Below are 21,640 nucleotides of genomic sequence, written 5' to 3' on the forward strand. Positions count from 1 at the left end.
AGATATATATATATATATATATATATATAAAATGCGATTAGACATGGCATATTTGTACAAAGGAAAGTGTTATTTTGCTTTGTATGTTTCTTATGTATGTATGTTAATTTAAAGCACATATTATAAAAAAATTTATTTTATTATATCTGTAACCCTGTAACTTGTGTTGTACAGTATTATTAGGTACATGAACCCATTACACTACCAGTCATAAAAATAAAAAATTAATTGCCATATTTAAGATTAAGCGTAGACATTGTATGGTAAACTAATAGCTTGTCAATACTGCGATGGTTATATTTGTAAGGTAAATGATTTACAAGATTGCTTTTATAGCATGTACTATTAAGATTTTAAATGAATTGAAAGCTTTCTATGCTTTTGTATAATCCCTGTTTCTCTCATTTATTAAAATATACTGCACTACAAAAATTCTATTATTTTTCAAATAATAATAATAAGGTTTATAATAACATCTTCTCTAAGTCATTCCAGCTGTGCTGATATCTATCTGTGCATCTGCCTCTGCCGAGCAGGGACACATTCCACTGGATTCAGCACAAGGAATCCACCATATTGTTCAACACTCAGCTGAAGATAAAAGATTGTCATCAGTATTAGCGTAGAAGGTCAATGCACACAGCAACATAAGTATATATAATGTTACTGAAATGCCAATAGAACGTGTTAGGCACTGAGCCCAATATGACCTCCAGTGAATGCTCCGTATACAAGCAGCTTTGGTTACCAAAGAATAGAAGAGAAAGATATCTTGGTTAGCCACGTTATTTATGGCCTAGAGGACCTTATCTTCTAGCTACTAACTCGAGTATATGAATTGTTCCATCATTCTCTATAATGAAACACATAATAGTTATATTACAACTCTGCAAGTAAAATTATGCAAACAAAATTCAATCTCCTCAAGGTGACGGGAATGACCAGGGAAAGGGACACCTCTGACCTCCAGAGGAAAGGTGGTTAATTGTTAGAATATCATGATTTCAATATTACACTATGTTTGTTGCTAATAATTAATTTTGTCATTTGTTTGTAGACCAGCCAGCACAGAGTCGTGCAAGTTCCCCCAGTCAGCTACTGCTTCTTATGTCTTTGTCCTCAGTGACAAAGGCTTATCCTTCTGCTGGGTGCTTTACTGACCCCAGACATCAGGGGGCAAATGGATGAATATTCAGCAATGTTAAAGATGTCTGAGCTAATTTTGAGCTGAATGATGCTGAAACTTACTGCAGCTTTAAGGAAGCTTGAGGTACCCTGCTTTTGTGAATGGTCAGTGGTGTCTGGGGTATCAGAACCCACTGCCTATCACTGTAATTAATGTATAGGCAACTTGCATTACCACTGCCTTTTGCTAAATAATGTTTTTAGGCTATGGGGACATTGTTCTTGGGACAAATTGTACTACTACTTACTAGTGTATTGGTGATCCAAAGAGTATGACATGAATGGCATATGGGACATTTTTTTACTGTGTATTGTAGCTGGAAACCATCCACTCTGCTTTCTGTTGGCTTAAATAGAAACTGCCTGAAATAGTATGTACAGGTAGTTTTCAACACAGAACCAAACATTTTAATAACCATCTATAACAATCAGTCAAAAAAAAGATAATAATAATCACTGGGCAGCACTGTGACAAGGCAACACTGCCAACCAGCTTCCCCCCATCACCACCATGCATGAATGCATTTGCAGCATCTCTGAAGACAGGGGGAAGGAAGGTAATGTAGGGGGTGGGGACATGCAGGTAGTGGGGGGTAGTCATGTGCCTCTTCTGTCTTCTCCTACTTCAGGCCCTGTGACTGGGAAGTGGCAATTTGTTAGGCACCTCCCAGTAATTCTAGTCACATACCCTAGCATCTGGTTAATGCTGACCGCCTTGCAACTATTTTCTTTCTTTGTCCCCATTGCACCTTCTAATAGGACATATGTGTAGTAAAGAAAAAAGTTCTGCACTGCACTCAGCATTGGGCTCTGTGAGACTGCACTTCCAATGGGGAAAGTGATTTTGAAATGAGAGGTATTCTTTAATACCTTGGCCCCTTTTAGTGGCCTCTGTTCCCCCTCATGAACTGGACCAATGGGGACCCCCTAAACCCCAGTGTTTGCTCTACCTGGTTCTAAAAAGCAGTAGGCCTGCTGGGTTTGTGGCAGTCATCTCAGGCATTTCGGCTTCTTTTCTCTGCAATCTCTGGCCCAGAGCAGGTAGAAAAGGTGCATGTAGCTGCATTGTAAATAATATTTAAAAGCCCTGAATGTGATTTTGTGTTTTGCACTTGCATTTGTAAAGCTCCAAAGACCTTTGCTTGTTTCTTTAAAGCAAACAACTGGATTACAACGTAAAAACAAACCTTTGGAGCAAACACCACATTAATGAGCCCATGTGATCCTTGATCTGACAGGATAATCATACTTGCATATCACTATTTTTAGCCAGATGTCAGTTGGGTAGGCCCATACACAGGCAGATAAGCTGCGAATCAGTCTGAAGGGCCCAAATCAGCTGTTTAAATCTGCAGTGTATGGCCAGCTTTAGACAACATCATGGCAGATCAAAATACTAAATACAACTACAAATATTAATACGACAACAAAAATTCTACTTTTTTTGTACAAAACCCTAATATCACACATACTAATATTACAAACTCTTTGCCTGTACACATAGCTAGGTCCCAATCAAGATTTAACATATATAGACCATATACATAAACATACTTACATATACATATATGCAAGTGAACAAGATTTCTGTGGGAATGTTGTGTCTTAAGGACTTTTCTAAAGACATAACAGTTTTTGTTCACCTTGAGCTTTGTTTAACAACATTTGTCAATAGGGGATTTCATTAAAGTCTTTGATAAACTTTCAAGTCATTTGATCCAGCAGAAAGATTATCTTTGTTCCTTAAACCATCTCACTCATTTCCTTTTCAGTGCTTGATAATTAGTTCTCAGAGGCCCTTGATTGCTTTACAGCGGGTAGAAAATGAAAGGTGGTGTTTTATTTACAGAGCTTTGTGTGTCTAGTGAATGTCTGGTCTCTTTTCAAGAGAGAATCCAAAGAGATTGGCCACTAGAGAACAGAAATTAGTCTAATGCTCAGCATTAATATTAAGGTATGATACATTGCATGTATTTGCACAGCCAAATAAATATATATATATATATATACACATACATACATAAGGGCTTAAATAAACTTCATTGCTAAAGCTCCACTCCTCTCTGTCTGCATTTTGTGAGTTTTATGGTGACTTCACAAATGCATTGGGCAACTGGGACATATACATCTAGTCATTTAGTAATATGGTTCATTATATATAAGGGCTTTGTTCTGTATATTTGGTTGCTTTCTAAATGTTGAAAAAATTGAATGTGCATAGAATTTGTCGCTATCTTGAGGTTTGTAGTTTGCCTGACACCCATGGTGGAGCTTCCCAAACTGTGGAGTTGGCATTCTTGGGGCACCCAATGCAGTGGAAAGCTGAGCCAAGCCTGAAGGGGCCAATGAAGGTGAAATTTGTGGATGACTATTTGTTTAATGTTTTGGATATCCCTGAAATGATTGTTTCCTTAATAATATTATGAGCTCAAGGAACTTGTCAAAATCATTTTTGTTGGACAACAAAAGTCTGAAAACTTCTGCTTAAAAAATTAAGTAAAATAAAGCAATTCTTAGGAAAATGTATTAATAATAAGTTGGATCATTTGAACAAGTGTTTGACTAGGATAATTTTGTCATTCTTAAGCGATATCGTTCAGGGTTACCGGCTGCAATTCAATCTCTGATCATATAAACTCACTCCACAAAACTTTCAAGGGGTCATTTACTATAAGAAAAGCAATGCGCTCTTTATTTGCACTATGCACACTGCCTTCTTTGGCAACAAAGATCTGTCCTTACAATCTCTCTTTTTACTGGCAGGACAGGGTTTGTCTGTACTCCCTGACACTGCAGTCTGCTCATCCATTGCATCCCCCTCCCATCCCCTACTTGTCCCCTACTTGTCATACAGATGTTCAATGTAGGGATCAGCAGAGGACAGCCTGCACCCCCCTGACAATGAGATCTGTATATCACTCCAGTTTTGTTTTATCCACTGTATGGTGCAGCCCACAGCCAGGCTGGAGTAAGAAGTGTTAGTTGAATGAGCCCTATAGTGTGTGCTCCTTAGAGCTCTTGCACTTCTCCCCCTGGTCATAGTATATGACCCCTCAAATCTTCTATAACCAAAGTTCTCTTAAATATGCTAAACTGTCAGTGACATGGCAGTCCAGGCCACTGTATACAACTGCTTTTACATTTACAGTTTAGTACCAGTTCAAGCTATTCTTAAAAACTTAAAATATAATGGAGAATCAATAAATTATTTCAGCTTTTGGCTAGATAAACCTGCCAATTGGCAATACTCCCTTTTTGCATCTTTTTCACCTCTTATTCCCCTCTTATAAAAATACATTCATTATCTGAAAATGTTATCATTAATGCTGTTTTGATTTGCTGTTTAATATATTTGTGACAGTAGTGACATGTGCACTGTGTACCTTGCCCTCCTCCTATATTAAATGCATGATAGCTTTTTTTAAGTGTAAACCATAAAATTGTACTGAGGGATCAGTTTTTCATACAAATCCGATAAATTTGCCTGAAAAACAATTCACTATGTGGACAAAGAGATATAATGATTTATTGGTCCCTCTATCAAGGCACTTGTGTCTAATGCCAGGTACTGTTCTATTCAGTGTAACATAAGGTTCCAGAAAGGTAAATGGTAGTTCTAATAAACATTCAGGTTCAAATAAAGAAATATAGAAAAAGAAACATATAAGTTAATCAATTTTTCCATTTGATTTATATCTTTATTAATCACTATCTTTGCTCATTTAAATGAATGACAAATACAAATGTTTTGTTGTAATAATGCATGTGTTATTACTTGAGTTATGTGCCAAATACAGCACAGTGCCCTTATTCTCTCTTTTAAATCTGTTTATTGTTTCCAGGTGGCTTTCAGAAAAACGAACTAAGCATTTCCTCACCTTGAACCCTGCAGCTGTGATCCTATTCCCCGCAGTTGTTGATTTGTCCAGTTTAACATCTGTGTGTGTTTTTCTTTTATAGGAATATGTGTAGTCCCATGGGAATATTTATTTATTGTGCTTAAACCTTCATACCGTACCTCATGTTCTGTGCCAGCATGATCCTATGTCCCTACATTTGTAAGGTACACACATGCAAAAATATATATAATGAGATATATATGATGAGATAGTATAATTAAGCTATATAGGTTTTAATGAATAAGATAATAATGAGTATAGGACTGACCAGGATGACTTTGACATAGTTGATTAGCTTGAATACATTGCAATATATGGACAAACAATACCTGTTTGGAGAGAAGAGAGCATTTTGTAGTAGCTTAATGCACAGGATGTCTTAATATTCTATATATATATATATATATTGAAAATGAGTGAGTGATAAACTACTTTAGAGAGGTCAGTCTTGTCCCTAAAATGGAGGTTGACATAGAAGCCTTTCTCAGACATATAAATAGGGCAACCCTATAATTCCTTATCTCTCGTCCACCCTTTTACACTTTAAGCAAAAACAACCTATACACAATCACCTTTAGAGATAATGTGCTCCAAATAAATGGATATTATTATAAGTCATTATCCAAAGATACAACAGGAAAAGATAGGATATTAGGTGACATGTTGCAGTCCCATGCATGAAGGCAGTTGTGCTGTGGGCTTGTTCTGTTCCATGGTGACTTCCAATTTCAATATATAGGGGGTAAGGTATTTTGTATAATTCAAAGACACAAGGAAACATCCCCTCATATTTTAATGATGACACTTTGTCCTGCCATAAACACCCTTATTGTCTCTCATAATTCACATCTAGAATCCTTATGTAAAATTATGAAAGAACTTGAACCTATGATGCAATTTGATGATGGGGTGTGAAATATATTGCTAGAACCTATCCTCCTGGTATACAGACAGCCACCAAACCTTTAAAAACAAATTGCATGAAGCTCCATAAGTATTCCAGCAGAAAGTAGAATCTACACTATGAAACCTGCCCCATGTTTATAGTACAGGCTGGTTATCTATAACACATTGGCAACAAGAATACATAATTAAGGGGTAATTTTCCAATGTGGTCTACTTTATAGTGTATGTTATAGTGTATGTTTTATGTATTTATGTCAATATTAACACTGCCTGTTGTTTGAACCCTTACACAGGGATCCCCAAGCTTTTTTACTTATGTTTATAGTGGCTGTAGGCTAACAATAAAAGCTGGCCAATACACATATAGATGTTGTTATAAAACATTTTTTGCAAAATAGGAATAAGAATTATGTCTGATCAAGTTAATATTTTTCAGTGCTTGATGTTACTGGACCTAAAAGAGTAATTTTCACTTTAAGATACCCAAATGAGTTGTTTCTTTTTTTTTTAGAAAGCGCAGCTGCAACTATTGTGTTTTTTTTAAACGTGTTAAGGGACTATTCACAATAAATACAGGTTAATTTTTACACATGGTAAGAAAACATGGTTGTACAAAGAAAAATCATAACAGCAAAAACACTTCCTCTTGTTCATTCACTTAAAATAATAAAATAATGATCTCTCAAATCCCAGCGGAGGAAGTCTTAGTTGTGTCCTGACCATGACTCTAAGCAGGGTCATACAGTGTATGACTAAATGTACGCAGGCTTGGTGCTGGCCCATTTTGTATATGCTACAAATTGAGCTTTACAAACTACATCTCACAAAACATATGGAAGGTTAATAAAGTTTCAAACCAGGGACTGTAAAATGACCACTGTATACATAAAAATGTGCAGTTATTACAGTTATATTAGTTAAAATGGAAACTTTTGAGTCTTAGCAGATGGCAAACACATTTCTACAGCATGATTCAGTTCCTGGAATAAAAAGCTACTCGCAAGCTTGGTCACTGCCAACATTTGCACGGCTTATTTTTTAATTCCTCTCTTTTAGCTTCAGTAATTGCACACACTTTCTGAGAACATACAAAAATTGCACACGAGGGCTGCCCAAAACGTCTTTTTGTATTTCTTTATGTGCACTTTTCATCAATTTTTGATATATTCAATCTGTAAACATGTATTTGCCCCCTGAGAATGTTTGTCTAGTGAAGAGAAAATATAGGCATGGTCTCCTTGGCTCCCGGGTTCTTCTTGAGGAATCCAAGGAAATTGTGGTGGGGTGGCAGGATAGCCTTATTTGGAGTCAGATTTTAAGAATTGAGAAACTAAAGCAGCTCCTGCTTGAACAGTGATGCATTCATTAGCAAGTGAGTTGGGCATCATCTAATAGGGAAATTGAACTTTACTATTGTGACCAAGACACTAGCAACATTTTTTTCCTTAGAAATCTTGCACAACTGCTACATAGCTTATACACTGCCTCCCATATCTATCGTCCACAAAGATTAAAATAACCAAAGTTCTGCTGCTGGGTTTGTTGGGTCACCCAATCTTTGACAAAAAAATAAGACATCCAACAACACACATTTGTGTCACGTTTTTAGATAACTTCCAAAATCAAGCAAAAGTTGATTTCAGGTTGAGTCACTAAACGCATCCAAATGGCTTGGTGCAGAATCAACAGTAACTACTGGAAAGATGTAACACCATTAACCCGCAAGAAAGTCTTTATTGATGATGTGTTATAGACCAGGTCAATCCATGTGTTATAGACCAGGTCATAATATGGCCCATCAATAGATTTCCATGGCACCCAGCATGCTTTAGACTTCCATAGACCCCTGTGCATGACATAATTGTTTTTATAACAATCCAGACCCTAAACTTGTGAAATAGTGGATAATTGACACATGGCATGGAATATCTTGGACAGCATTGCTCTAGAGTTTTGTAAATGTTCAAGTGATATGGGATTGGGTTAATAAGATGGCCATAGCATGTTGTTAACATTTTTTTCATACTTGCCAGCAAACCATTCCATATCTAATTTGCCATGTTGACAAGCCTTGTTATTCTGGAACATTCCACATAAATGTAAGACACAGTGAGGTCCAAATGTAGTTTCTCTTTCTAGTTATTGGAACTCCGATTCAGTCACATCTTTGCATATGTGAAGGTATTTAAATCAATTATGTCCGGTAATTTTGATATATGTTTCTGCTGACAAAGGGCTTTATAGCATTAGCATCAGTTCATAGACAATTTCCCTTGGTCTGTTGCACATGGAGAATATTTTCTGCTGGCATATATCAGCTGGGGGAGTAGATCCTGAAATCACCACTACTGCCCTCATTCACTTGAATGGGAAAAGCATGATAGAGTCTTATTAACTATTGTATCTAGTGTGCATTTTCAGGGCATCATGTTTTGCCCATTAAAGTGAATGGGGTGCAGCAGCAATGGGCTTGGGCACTTCCTTGCCAGCTGAGAATATATGCCTATATGTGCCATAAGATATATGAAATAAGTATTATAAGTTTAGTTTAGTTACTGGTAATAATCATTTGTTTTCTGTAAGATCTCATTTATCAGGAGATCTCACAGCTTAGAGGTATTTCAGTGGCGCTGTTTTAGTCTCTGACATAAACATTGCTGTATTATGTTACATAGATTCTAGCATACATAATACAGCATATTCAGCTGGTACTTATTAAAATGACTACACATCCAGTCATAAGAGACTCAACACATGAAGTTTTTCGCAATGGCACATTAAATGTTACGTCATGGTCTAGCATGAGAAACATGTCATGTTAATTGGCAATACACAGTCTGGCATAATAAATAAGACCGTAACTGTTATTATACATACTGCTAATGGAATGCTAATTGCTTAATTAACTTAGAAACCACATCTGTGTGGGGACATCTATTTTCCAATACATGGCATCCCACCTTTACTTTAATAATTACAGTACAACCTTTAGCTTTGGTTTATCTTACTTGTTTTATTAGAGCACAAGTCAGAAAATTAAAAAAATCTGTTTGCTTCTTTGAAAAAATGGATTTTAATGCAAGATTCTGCTTGAGAAGCGCTATTGTCTGATGCATTTTGTAGAAAACATGTTTTCCCATAACAGAATCCCTTTGATAAAAACTTTGTTATGTAAGGTTAAAGCTGCAGCATTAAATCCTTGCAGCCAAAGATATGGGTCCTGCTCTTATGTTGTTTGTTCATATTCAGCCCTTTAAACTTTCTTCGGCTTTAAAAAAATGTGCCTTTCTTAAAAATATTTCCAGAAATACAAAATGAGCCATAATTATCACCTGTAATAGAAATTAATGTATTGTTTCAATTACAGAGCTGAAATAACTCAGAAGCCAGCAGATACCCACATCAAAAAGAATTGCTGGACAGTTTCAAATTTACTAGCATTCTTTTCCAATGGGTCACTGTGAAAAGTCTGGCCTGAGGTTAAAAAACTGCTTGGGAATGGAAGTATGGCAATAAATGATAGGCATATATTATTTTCTATTTTAGTATTATAGGTACAATTCTATACCAAATGATTGGAGTCAAAGTCATAAATCAGAATTTATACATATTTTATTTTAGATATCTAGACTACTAAAAAGCATACAAGTATAACGGTTTGTTAGGAATTAGTAAAGCCCATTAATGTGTGCCACCCTACATGTTTTCATTTTGATAGAGAAGTTATTATATGTCACATATATTAGCTGACCTCTTTAAACATACTGTATATTGTAGAGCAGGGCCATTGAAAAGGAGCTTCCATAATAGGTTCTTCCCTTTTTATAGAGTATTTATGCACCCATATGAAAGAGGGTAAAACTGACTATATACAGTATATATACCCAGATATTGTTGGGTAGTTTGGCCAGTTTGGACCACATTGCTCGACCATCTGGGCATGTATGGGCAATTGGGGTACCGTTCAGACTTTCAATCCTGCAGTCCTGGTGGACTAAAGATTATTAGTGCTGAGGGAAATTTTCCATAGGTCAGCCGCAAGAAAGGAAGGAAGGCTGGGTTGAAGGAATGGAATAAGGCAAAGGTGGCAGTAGATCTCTATTGCCCCTTGTAAGATATTTGTCTTTTTGGCATGCAGAAGTCAGAATACAATATGGGCATGGTCACCTTTTGCCACTCTTTTTATTCATTTATGCTGAGCCTCTGATGTTAATGATGTGCTGAACTCACAAATATAAAGAGAATATGAGTCACTGGAGTTCAGTTACCCACAATAGAAATCCAAGAGCACTAATGGGTACAAAGGTTATTATTCCTTTATTGCTCATTCAAAGAACACTTCCATTAAGGGTCTGGCTTGCATGCAAGGCAGCCATGTCCTTAATGCCCATAAGAAAGGCAGTAAGTATAGGGTCCTGTTGCACCCTGCCTTGCTTGTGTGCTTGCCTTCCATGCCCACTCCTCATTAATAGAGTGCTTCCAATCACACCACAGGTCTCTGCACTTGATTTTCAGGGCAAATCAAAGTGCAGAGAACAAAGTGCAACAAACATGGCAGATTGTGCCCATTTTCACACTTTGCACCTTGCCCTGCACATAATAAACAGCCCTACTATGTAGTTTCTTTACGAAAGCATATGACGCTAAAGGTGACTTCTAATAGTGTTATAATTTGGAGTAGGGAGTATTTTAAAGCATTTAAAAGTTGGGAAACACCCAGAAATAAATTTGTTTTTAAATCGTCATGCCATCTCTTGCGGTCATTGCTTGATTTGGCACAATTTTCATTATACAGCAGAAATAACAATCCAACGCAGATGCAGAACCTATTTAGGGAAGAAACAGGAAGCTGGAGTACAGTTTTTGATGGATTGGCTGACACATTTGACAGACCTCAACCCTGTTGAGTTCTTGTAGGAAGAACTTAATGGCAAGGTCAGAAAAAAATGGCCTACAAGCCAGCGGCATGTCTGGGAAGGTCTACAGAAGGCGTGGGCTGAAATTTCCACTGAATTCCCTCAAAACCTGACTGCTAGAATGGCAAAGGTCTGCAAAGCTGGCATTGCTGCAAATGGAAAATTGATAAATGTAATGTTTTATGAATTGACCAGTTATATGAAATAGAAAAATAATTGATGACCAGTGTATTGACTATCTTAATCTGAACTTTTAAACACTACTGTAGTCTTACACCATGTCAGGTTTTCTAATGTGGGGGTGTACTGTGTAAACTATGCTTTCAGATTTCAGAACTCTTTATTTTATCTTGCTAGTTAGGTATAGGTTTAGTCAATATCCCACAGAAGGCAAGTAGGCATATTTTTCATACTGCCCCCCATTTGTGTATGTGCTCCATAGATGTATCCTTTTACACTTATGGGTATATTTATCATGCTGTGTAAAAAGTGGAGTAAAGCATTACTGGTGGTGTTGCCCAGGGCAACCAATCAGCAATTAGATTCCAACTGTTAGAAAATCAAAACAAAGCATCTGATTTGCAACTATAAATAACATCACCGGTGATGTTTTACTCCACTTTTTACACAGCATGATAAATAGACTCTAGGGGTATATTTATCATTCTGTGTAAAAAGTGGGGTAAAACATTACTGGTGATGTTGCTTATAGCAGCCAATCAGATGCTTTGCTTTGGGTTTTCTAACTGTTGAAATCTAAATGCTGATAGGTTGCCCTGGGCAACATCACCAGTAATGCTTCACTCCACTTTTTACACAGCATGATAAATATACCCCCAAGTAGGACCTGTCCAGTTGCTTTGGACCCTTGCAAGGACCAGTTTAATGCTGACTCTGTATGGGCAATTTATCTTTCCATGGGTTATGTAAATGAAGGTCCTCTCTTCAACAATAAGTAAAGCATATATAAATCATGGCTCATCTTATTCCCAATATGCAAAGTGCATTAAATCTAAATTTCCATGCATTTAAACACAGAAATACTGTATATGAGTCCTGAATGTTGCAAAATGTTCAGCTAATGAGAAATCCTTCACAGCTACAGTATAAAATTTAGAATTTTTTGTACAAATGTAATTTACAGAGCAGGAGAAAAAAAAATGCAAGTCTGGCATTTGCAGATACAGTGTCTATTGAATAAAGCCCAACAGAATAATAAAAAGTAAAAACATTGGAAAATTACATTTAGTGATTCATTTGGAAGATGTCATCATATTGTAATATCCTTGCTCTATACACAGCCTTACCCACAATGAGGATACAAGCTTAGTGCCTATTTCTGATATACGTATCTCCATTTAAGGAACTGGTGCAGTCTAGACAATCTTGGCAGCCTCTGAAAATTCTAACTTAACGATGCCAAAAACGTATAGATTGTAAATTCGCTTAAGAAATATACAGCATTACAATATTCTGGCTCTCATTCCCTGAACACCATTTTCATGGCTTATTAAATTTGAAATAGTTTTAGGTTACTTGCAATCCTTAAAAAATGTGACTTAGACCAAACAGTAATCATGGGTTACAAACTGAAAATTCCTATATGCTTGCTAAGCCTTTCTTTGAAGCAGCATTTGGACATGTTTTGAACATACCTTGTGGCCGAATTAGTGCATGGGCCTGATCTATTATTGGTGTTCAGATCATTATACATGTGTTCTTAGTTCCCTTTGCCGTTGCTTGGTATATAAAAGCAGCCATATTTTGAACAGATTAACCATTAGAGGTTACAATTTTTAATTAAAATCTATGTATGCAGTTTTATCATTCCTCATTAGGGTAATCAAATATGATAATTCCACTTCAAATTATTAAAAACCTGACAATACAAACAACTTTCGGTGCAGGATAAATTACCTTTATGTTAAAATTATTTTTTTTAACCATGTTTTACTAAATGGTCATTGGAAATTACAACAATAAACATGTATGTATACCAGGGGTGGAACTACAAGTGGTGGTGGGGGGGGGGGGGGGGGGGTCATTGCATTGCAGCCAAGAAAATTGCAACTGGGGGGGGAATGTGGGGCCGGACCCAGGCCCTGGCACTAATAGTTACGTTATTGATGTGTATATATAGGGGTTTGATACACTTAATTCTATCAAACATAAAGAAAATGTTATGTACCTGTATGTGACTATTGCATATGTGCTTTATAAATGTACAATCTGTTTAAAAGCCACTGTACATCAGTAAAAGTTTTGACAGTATCGAAGGAATTGTGATCAGCAATAATAAGTTATTTGTAACATGCAAAGTTAAACAGATGTTATTAGCTATCTGTAAATTAATTATCTGCAATTATTTTCCTGTGCCTAATTCTAAAGCATGACTGAGGGGTATAAGAAGGTATTGATCCTTGATCTAGGAGATGTACTGAATAATATGTATATTATATTATTGTTATGGGTGAATCTGCAGATTCGCCCACCCCTTTACTGATCAGCCTGCAGTCGTAGGTGATAACCACAGAATCCCCCCCCCTCCCCCCACACGACTTGGATGGATTCTGTTCCCAAGCTGGCCTTGGTTATTATTACCATGGCCTTGAAGACAGAACCACCTGTTTGGCCATACAGCAGCCAGCAGCTCTTTGTTTTCTGTGCTGTGAACAGATATCACTATGCTCGTACACTGTTATTACACTGTTATTACAAACTAATAACACCCATGCTCATATCTTTTCCATGTGGTATGCTACTATGTCACAAAGTCTATTAAAACCCAGTGCTGTTTTTGTTTTGTAGTCCTGACTCTTGGCTTTGTTTAGAACCCACGTACGTGTCAAATGAACCTTACCGTTGTACCTCAAATGACCTTTGGTATCAGACTTTCCATAAAGTTCTTCTAAAGCCAACTTTGACAACTTCGGCAAATTGCGCTGCTGCGTATGCCATCCCACCGGCAATTTACATTCTAGCCGGTGGGATGGCATTGCGGGGAGATTAGTCACCCGCGCCAACATTATCAGTACAGCCTGACCTGAGCACAGGAGTGTAAGCAGAGCAGTGATCAGCAGATGGAAGGAGCACATGGATAGGCTCAGGAAAGTGTTGGGGTGGTGTGGAGCAAACATATGCTGCCCAAATGTTTGCTCTAAGCGTCAAATATGGTTATGTAATATCAGAAGCAAAATTTGCTACACTTCTTATCACACATATAGCAACCAATCAGCAAGTAGCATTTACTGGTCACCTATTTAAAATCTAGTATTGTATTGGTTGCTATGGGTTATTGCTCCTGGGCAAACTTAGTGCCTTTTATTACATTTGGATAATGCATTAAATTCAGTTCTGGCCAGAACACTGAACTGCCATATCAGCAGCATCCCTCCTTCCTATTCTTTAATAACTCCATCTTGGCCTATTCATATACTGGGAACCAGTTAATGTGCCACTTACATAGAGACAAGTTTTTTGGCATATCTTTTGAAAGAGTCTTACACGTATATTAAAGTTCCATAGCCATTGTTTTAGAAACTTCTTGCAGACACCAGACTTTATACAGATGAAGCGCAGGTTTTCCCAAAACTTAACTAGTTACAAGATAACACAGGCTATCCTGTTGAGTTAACTCGTGCCATCTCCCTGCTGTGTCAGGGGAAAAAAAGCCTTCTTAGGCTGTTATTCTGTTTTTAGACAGCAGGTGGTGCCTGGAAAGTAACGTGAACGTGCACAGTAGGGGGTCCATTTTGACACCAGACTTCTCCAGCCTTATCTTTTTTCTGGAATGTGGGAAGTGCTAAGAGATTAAGATTACCCCCTGGTAAAAGCAAATAGAGCACTAGTCTCTCCTGTGGGTAATTACACACTGGGCTGTTTCTGGGCAAATCCAGTTGGTACAACGTATATCAGGCGCATAATCATATATTTTTAATACTGTAGTTTGGCATTTTTCCCTCCTCTTTTCACATTATGCAATTTTGTTTTCCTCAATCATTTAACTATTAGAGTTCCCAGATCCCTGCAAAGAATGGGCCCAGACAATAAATAAGTTCCCTTTTCTCTGTAATAATAAAACAGTACCTGTACTTGATCCCAACTAAGATATAATTACCCCTTATTGGGGGCAGAACAGCCCTATTGGGTTTATTTCATGGCTAAATGATTCCCTTTTCTCTGTAATAATAAAACAGTACCTGTACTTGATCCCAACTAAGAAATAATTACCCCTTATTGGCGGCAGAACAGCCCTATTGGGTTTATTTCATGGTTAAATGATTCCCTTTTCTCTGTAATAATAAAACAGTACCTGTACTTGATCCCAACTAAGATATAATTACCCCTTATTGGGGGCAGAACAGCCCTATTGGGTTTATTTCATGGCTAAATGATTCCCTTTTCTCTGTAATAATAAAACAGTACCTGTACTTGATCCCAACTAAGAAATAATTACCCCTTATTGGCGGCAGAACAGCCCTATTGGGTTTATTTCATGGTTAAATGATTCCCTTTTCTCTGTAATAATAAAATAGTACCTGTATTTTATACTGGGTTTTTTTTGTGGTTAGGATGGTTTTGAGAGAGGGCCATTTGTATAACTCAGCCTGCAGCCTTGTGCTTTATATGGGCACAGAACCCCTCAGTGACTTCTAAAATCCTTATCATTTACAGTAGGGGGTACATTATCCCTTATAATACATGAGTGATACTCAGTTCCCTGTATAACTCAGCCTGCAGCCTTGTGCCTTTATATTGGCACAGAACCCCTCAGTGACTTCTAAAATCCTTATCATTTACAGTAGGGGGTACATTATCCCTTATAATACATGAGTGATGCTCAGAGTTCCCTGTATAACTCAGCCTGCAGCCTTGTGCCTTTATATGGGCACAGAACCCCTCAGTGACTTCTAATATCCTTATCATTTACAGTAGGGGGTACATTATCCCTTATCATACATGAGTGATACTCAGAGTTCCTGTATAACTCTGCCTGCAGCCTTGTGCCTTTATATGGTCACAGAACCCCTCAGTGACTGCTAATATCCTTATCATTTACAGTAGGGGGTACATTATCCCTTATCATATATGAGTGATACTCAGAGTTCCTGTATAACTCTGCCTGCAGCCTTGTGCCTTTATATGGTCACAGAGCCCCTCATTGACTGCTAATATCCTTATCATTTACAGTAGGGGGTACATTATCCCTTATAATATACGAGGCCTGCAGCTTTGTACCTTTATCACAGAATGCCTCCAATATCCCTTTTAATACATAAGAGATTATTACAGCCATGTTTTTCATTTATAGTTATTAAGGTTAGGGCCACAGGCAGTGAGAGCAGCTTTGGACAAGTATAAATGATAAATAAAGCAGACATTATCAATAGTTAAGAAATATATCTTTCCACAACTTGGGACAACCTATCTGTACTGAACCCAGTGAGTTTCTTACGCCCTGTAGGCAACACTGACACCCAACACTGCACCACACCATACCTCCCAACATTTAAAAATTAAAAAGAGGGACAAAAGTATATGCCGCGCTAAGTGATGCGATATTTTTTGACCACGCCCCTCTGACCACACCCACATTACAAAACACCCCCATTTTCCATGGTTGGAATGGCAGCATCAGACACACCAAGTGCACTAGTGTTTTAACTCTTTTACTGCCAACGACGTATGGCATACGTCGTGGCAGTAAAAGGGCTTAAATGCCAACGACATGTCCCATACGCAGCTCTCTGCAGCTTCTATCCATGACAGCCCCCCTGGGCAACGTGCCAGGGGGGCTGTCATGAAGGTCCTGCAAGACGTTCGCTCGCAGGACCCTCCAGGAAGCAGCAGACGCCATCGCATCGCGTCTGCTGCTTCCTGCTTCCTCCTTCCCCCCTGCCGGCCGGCCCCCTGAAGAGGAGGCGATCGGGTCTTCAGGACAGGTAAGAACTTTTTTTTTTTTTTCATTTACACACTTACACACACACTTACATACATTTATACACACTTACAGCACACATTTTAGCAGTTTTTTTTTCCTTTTTCACACTTTTATACACTTATTTACACTCATATACACACTTACACACTATAACAAAACTTTTACACATGTACACCCATGTATACACAAACACTTTGGTTTTTGTTTTGTTGTTTTTTTCATTTTGCCACTTTGTTTTTAGTTTCTTTTACCCAAAAACTGTTTATTTTGACAGCGTGACTATTGGATCAGATATTCTGACCACTAATTACACTGTCATGTGACTTATTTTGTTGTTTCACTGATTTGCACAATTTTTGTGGTTTTATCGCATTTTATCCCTGTATAAGTGTTCCTAATCTGTTTTTAGCGTAGCTTTGCCAGGTGTAACTTTGGTGTACAAAAATAACTTTGCCTATTTTGAATTCATCAGAATGTGTACTTTCCAAAAATATATGGTTTTCTGGGGCTCTTTGTATAGTTAGGGGGGGGTTACTGCACATAATACGCTGACAGGGGGCTCTGTGTGCAAAAGCTGAGTTGGCAGGCGAGAAATACTTATGCACTATTTTAATTTTGGGGTCAGTATACACCGCAGACTTTGGTATATCTATGCATATTGGGCATCAAACTGTTCAGTAGGCCTCTGGTGTTCCTATTTGGGGTGATTTGCCTTTGTACGCAAGAAATTGTGTGAGATAAATGCGGCAAATTGCAACATTTTTAGGCGATTTTCTGAAATGTCATAAAAACCAATAACTTTAGGAAAGCTTTGCAGATTGGTACTTTGGTGTAGAAAGGACTCTTTACCCTTGTTGGATTTGTCAGAATGTGTACTTTCCAAAAATATATGGTTTTGTGGGGGTCTGTGTATAGTTAGGGGAAGTTTCGGCACATAATACACTGACAGGGGGCTCTGTGTGCAAAAGCTGAGCTGGTAAGCGAGAAATCCTTATGCGCTATTTTCATTTCGGGGTCAGTACATACCGCAGACTTTGGTATATCTATGCATATTGGGCATCAAACTGTTCAGTAGGCCTCTGGTGTTCCTATTTGGGGTGATTTGCCTTTATCTGATCTTTATCAAGAAATTGTGAGAGATAAATGCGGCAAATTGCAACATTTTTATGCGATTTTCTAAATGTCATATAAATCTGCAAACTTAGGAAAGCTTTACAGCTTGGTACTTTGGAGCAAAAGGAAATGTTTACCCATTATAGATTCGGGGGGATGTGTACTTTCCAAAAATAAATGGCTTTCTGGGGTGAGTGTACTTTTTTTGTAGCATTATCCCACATAAAGGATGTAAATGTGTTGATTTTGCATGGGGCTAAAATGATACATCATATGGGGGTATGTTCCCATTGGGGCCCCTACATGCCACATACTTAGCTAAACCTATACATATTGGGCATCAAACTGTTCAGTGGACCCCTGGCGTTCATATTTAGGGTGTTTTATTTGGTTGCTTTATGACCTATAGGAGATAAGATACTATAGACTGGAAGTTTTGAAACAATTTTTTAAAAAAATCACAAATTTTGATAAAAACCAATAACTTTAGGAAAGCATTGCGACTTGATAGTTTGGAGTAGACAGACAGTTCTGCCTATTCTGTATTCCCCAGAATCTGTTCTTTCCAAAAATGTACAATTTTCTGGGATAAACCTTCTGTTAGTGGAAATTTTGTCCTTGAAATCTAAGGTATGCCGCTTTCTGGAGCAGTGCTTTGGAAATTTGGTAATGTACTGCTGGGAGTTTTTGAGAAATCTCCATAAAACTATATATATTTGGTATTGGCACGTTCAGGAGACATGGGACTTTCCAAATCAGTTGTATATTCGTGCATAAAATAATTTTTGTTTCTAGTATGTGTGTTTATATTATGGAAAATTAGATTTTTTTTGCATTTTTAGACATTTAGAAGCCTATATCTTGTTACAGAATTGGAATTACACAAAAATTCTACCATATTTTGAAAGCTTAGGTTGTTCTGAAAAAAACAATATATTGTTTTCCTGGGTAAACTAAAAGTCCCCCCGAGGAAAGGCCCCTAAAGTGAAACAGTGCAAAATGTTCAAAAACTGTCTGGCAATACAAGTTCCGCTTTGACCAAAACAGCTGGCAGTAAAAGGGTTAATAGCTGGCATCATAAATCATGAGCTGCCCTTGAAAATACAAAAAGGAGGAGGCCAGGACGCGCCTGTGGCCATCAATGGTCCTTCATAGTTCAATTCCCTTGGTGCGTCTGCCTCTATCAATGGGGCTCAATGCTGATACCATTTCTGATACATGCCCTACCTAAGGCATCAGCTTTGAGACCCAAGGAAGCTCAGCTGCCAGGGCGGGACTCGAACTCCAAACCTTACGGGGTAGGAATCGAACTCCAAAGCCAACGGGGCAGGAATCGAACTCCACACCTGGCGATGTAAGGGCGTGCGCTCTACCACTTCGCTATCCTTCCTCCTCCCACTTGTAACATGTCTCTTCGTAATCTTGTCTTCTGCATATTGGCGGTTGGTATATCCTAACCGACTGACTGAAACACTCAGGGTTAGAGCCTGCTGCTTGCCCCAAGCCCTATATAACTAGGGGGGCTGTTATAGTAGGGGGGAATGAATCCTCCATTTATCAACATTCTCTGGGGGGAAATGAATACAAGGGTATAAGTTTTACCCCCGGGGCAAGAGAGGTCCCCAAATTTGCCCCACTGACTTATGATGGGGATTTTGGCAAATAACTAGTTTGTCGTAGACCCATGAATGAGGTGTTAAACTGTGTGGCTAATTCGAGAATGGGGTGCAATGACTTTTCTGAGGGGTGGGCAGTTAATTGCCCCAGCAGGGGGCAATTATCCACCCATAGACTTAACATTAAGACCAACTTTGACTGAGTCCCGCACCATTTGTCGTAGACCCATGAATGAGGTGTCAAACCGTGCGGCTTATTCGGGAGTGGGGTGCTATGACTTTTCTGAGGGGTGGGCGGTTAATTGCCCCAGCAAGGGGCAATTATCCGCCCATAGACTTAACATTGAGACCAACTTTGACTGTGTCCCGCACCGTTTTTCGTAGACCCATGAATGAGGTGTCAAACCGTGCAGCTTATTCGGGAATGGGGTGCTATGCCTTTTCTGAGGGGTGGGCGGTTAATTGCCCCAGCAGGGGGCAATTAACCACCGTTTGTCGTAGACCCATGAATGAGGTGTCAAACTGTGCGGCTGCTTCGGTAATGGGGTGCTATGACTTTTCTAGGGGGTGGGCGGTTAATTGCCCCAGCAGGGGGCAATTAACCGCCGTTTGTCGTAGACCCATGAATGAGGTGTCAAACTGTGTGGCTTATTCGAGAATAGGGTGCTATGACTTTTCTGAGGGGTGGGAGGTTAATTGCCCCAGCAGGGGGCAATTAACCACCGTTTGTCATATACCCATGAATGAGGTGTCAAACTGTGCGGCTTATTCGGGAATGGGGTGCTATGCCTCTTTTGAGGGGAGGGCGGTTAATTGCCCCAGCAGGGGGCAATTAACCACCGTTTGTTGTAGACCCATGAATGAGGTGTCAAACCGTGCGGCTTATTCGGGAATAGGGTGCTATGACTTTTGTGAGGGGTGGGCGGTTAATTGCCCCAGCAGGGGGCAATTATCTGCCCATAGACTTAACATTGAGACCAACTTTGACTGAGTCCCGCACCGTTTTTTGTAGACCCATGAATGAGGTGTCAAACCGTGCAGCTTATTTGGGAATGGGGTGCTATGCCTTTTCTGAGGGGTGGGCGGTTAATTGCCCCAGCAGGGGGCAATTAACCACCGTTTGTCGTAGACCCATGAATGAGGTGTCAAACTGTGCGGCTGCTTCGGTAATGGGGTGCTATGACTTTTCTAGGGGGTGGGCGGTTAATTGCCCCAGCAGGGGGCAATTAACCGCTGTTTGTCGTAGACCCATGAATGAGGTGTCAAACTGTGCGGCTTATTCAAGAATAGGGTGCTATGACTTTTCTGAGGGGTGGGAGGTTAATTGCCCCAGCAGGGGGCAATTAACCACCATTTGTCATATACCCATGAATGAGGTGTCAAACTGTGCGGCTTATTCGGGAATGGGGGGCTATGCCTCTTTTGAGGGGTGGGTGGTTAATTGCCCCAGCAGGGGGCAATTAACCACCGTTTGTTGTAGACCCATGAATGAGGTGTCAAACCGTGTGGCTTATTCGGGAATAGGGTGCTATGACTTTTGTGAGGGGTGTCAGTTAATTGCCCCAGCAGGGGGCAATTAACCACCGTTTGTCGTAGACCCATGAATGAGGTGTCAAACCGTGCAGCTTATTCGGGAATGGGGTGCTATGCCTTTTCTGAGGGGTGGGCGGTTAATTGCCCCAGCAGGGGGCAATTAACCACCGTTTGTCGTAGACCCATGAATGAGGTGTCAAACTGTGCGGCTGCTTCGGTAATGGGGTGCTATGACTTTTCTAGGGGGTGGGCGGTTAATTGCCCCAGCAGGGGGCAATTAACCGCCGTTTGTCGCAGACCCATGAATGAGGTGTCAAACTGTGTGGCTTATTCGAGAATAGGGTGCTATGACTTTTCTGAGGGGTGGGAGGTTAATTGCCCCAGCAGGGGGCAATTAACCACCGTTTGTCATATACCCATGAATGAGGTGTCAAACTGTGCGGCTTATTCGGGAATGGGGTGCTATGCCTCTTTTGAGGGGAGGGCGGTTAATTGCCCCAGCAGGGGGCAATTAACCACCGTTTGTTGTAG

At 39.2% G+C, this 21,640-nt stretch overlaps 1 protein-coding gene across 1 annotated transcript in view; it reads right to left on the reverse strand.

Moving 5' to 3' along the window:
- The window catches only part of LOC101730958 (rho GTPase-activating protein 7-like), a 65,212-nt gene that overhangs the window by 23,607 nt on the left and 19,965 nt on the right, over positions 1-21,640 (reverse strand). The gene's annotated exons all lie outside the window — the stretch shown is intronic.

The sequence above is a fragment of the Xenopus tropicalis genome, chromosome 1 (assembly GCF_000004195.4).
Source record: "Xenopus tropicalis strain Nigerian chromosome 1, UCB_Xtro_10.0, whole genome shotgun sequence".
NCBI classification, from domain to species: domain Eukaryota; kingdom Metazoa; phylum Chordata; class Amphibia; order Anura; family Pipidae; genus Xenopus; species Xenopus tropicalis.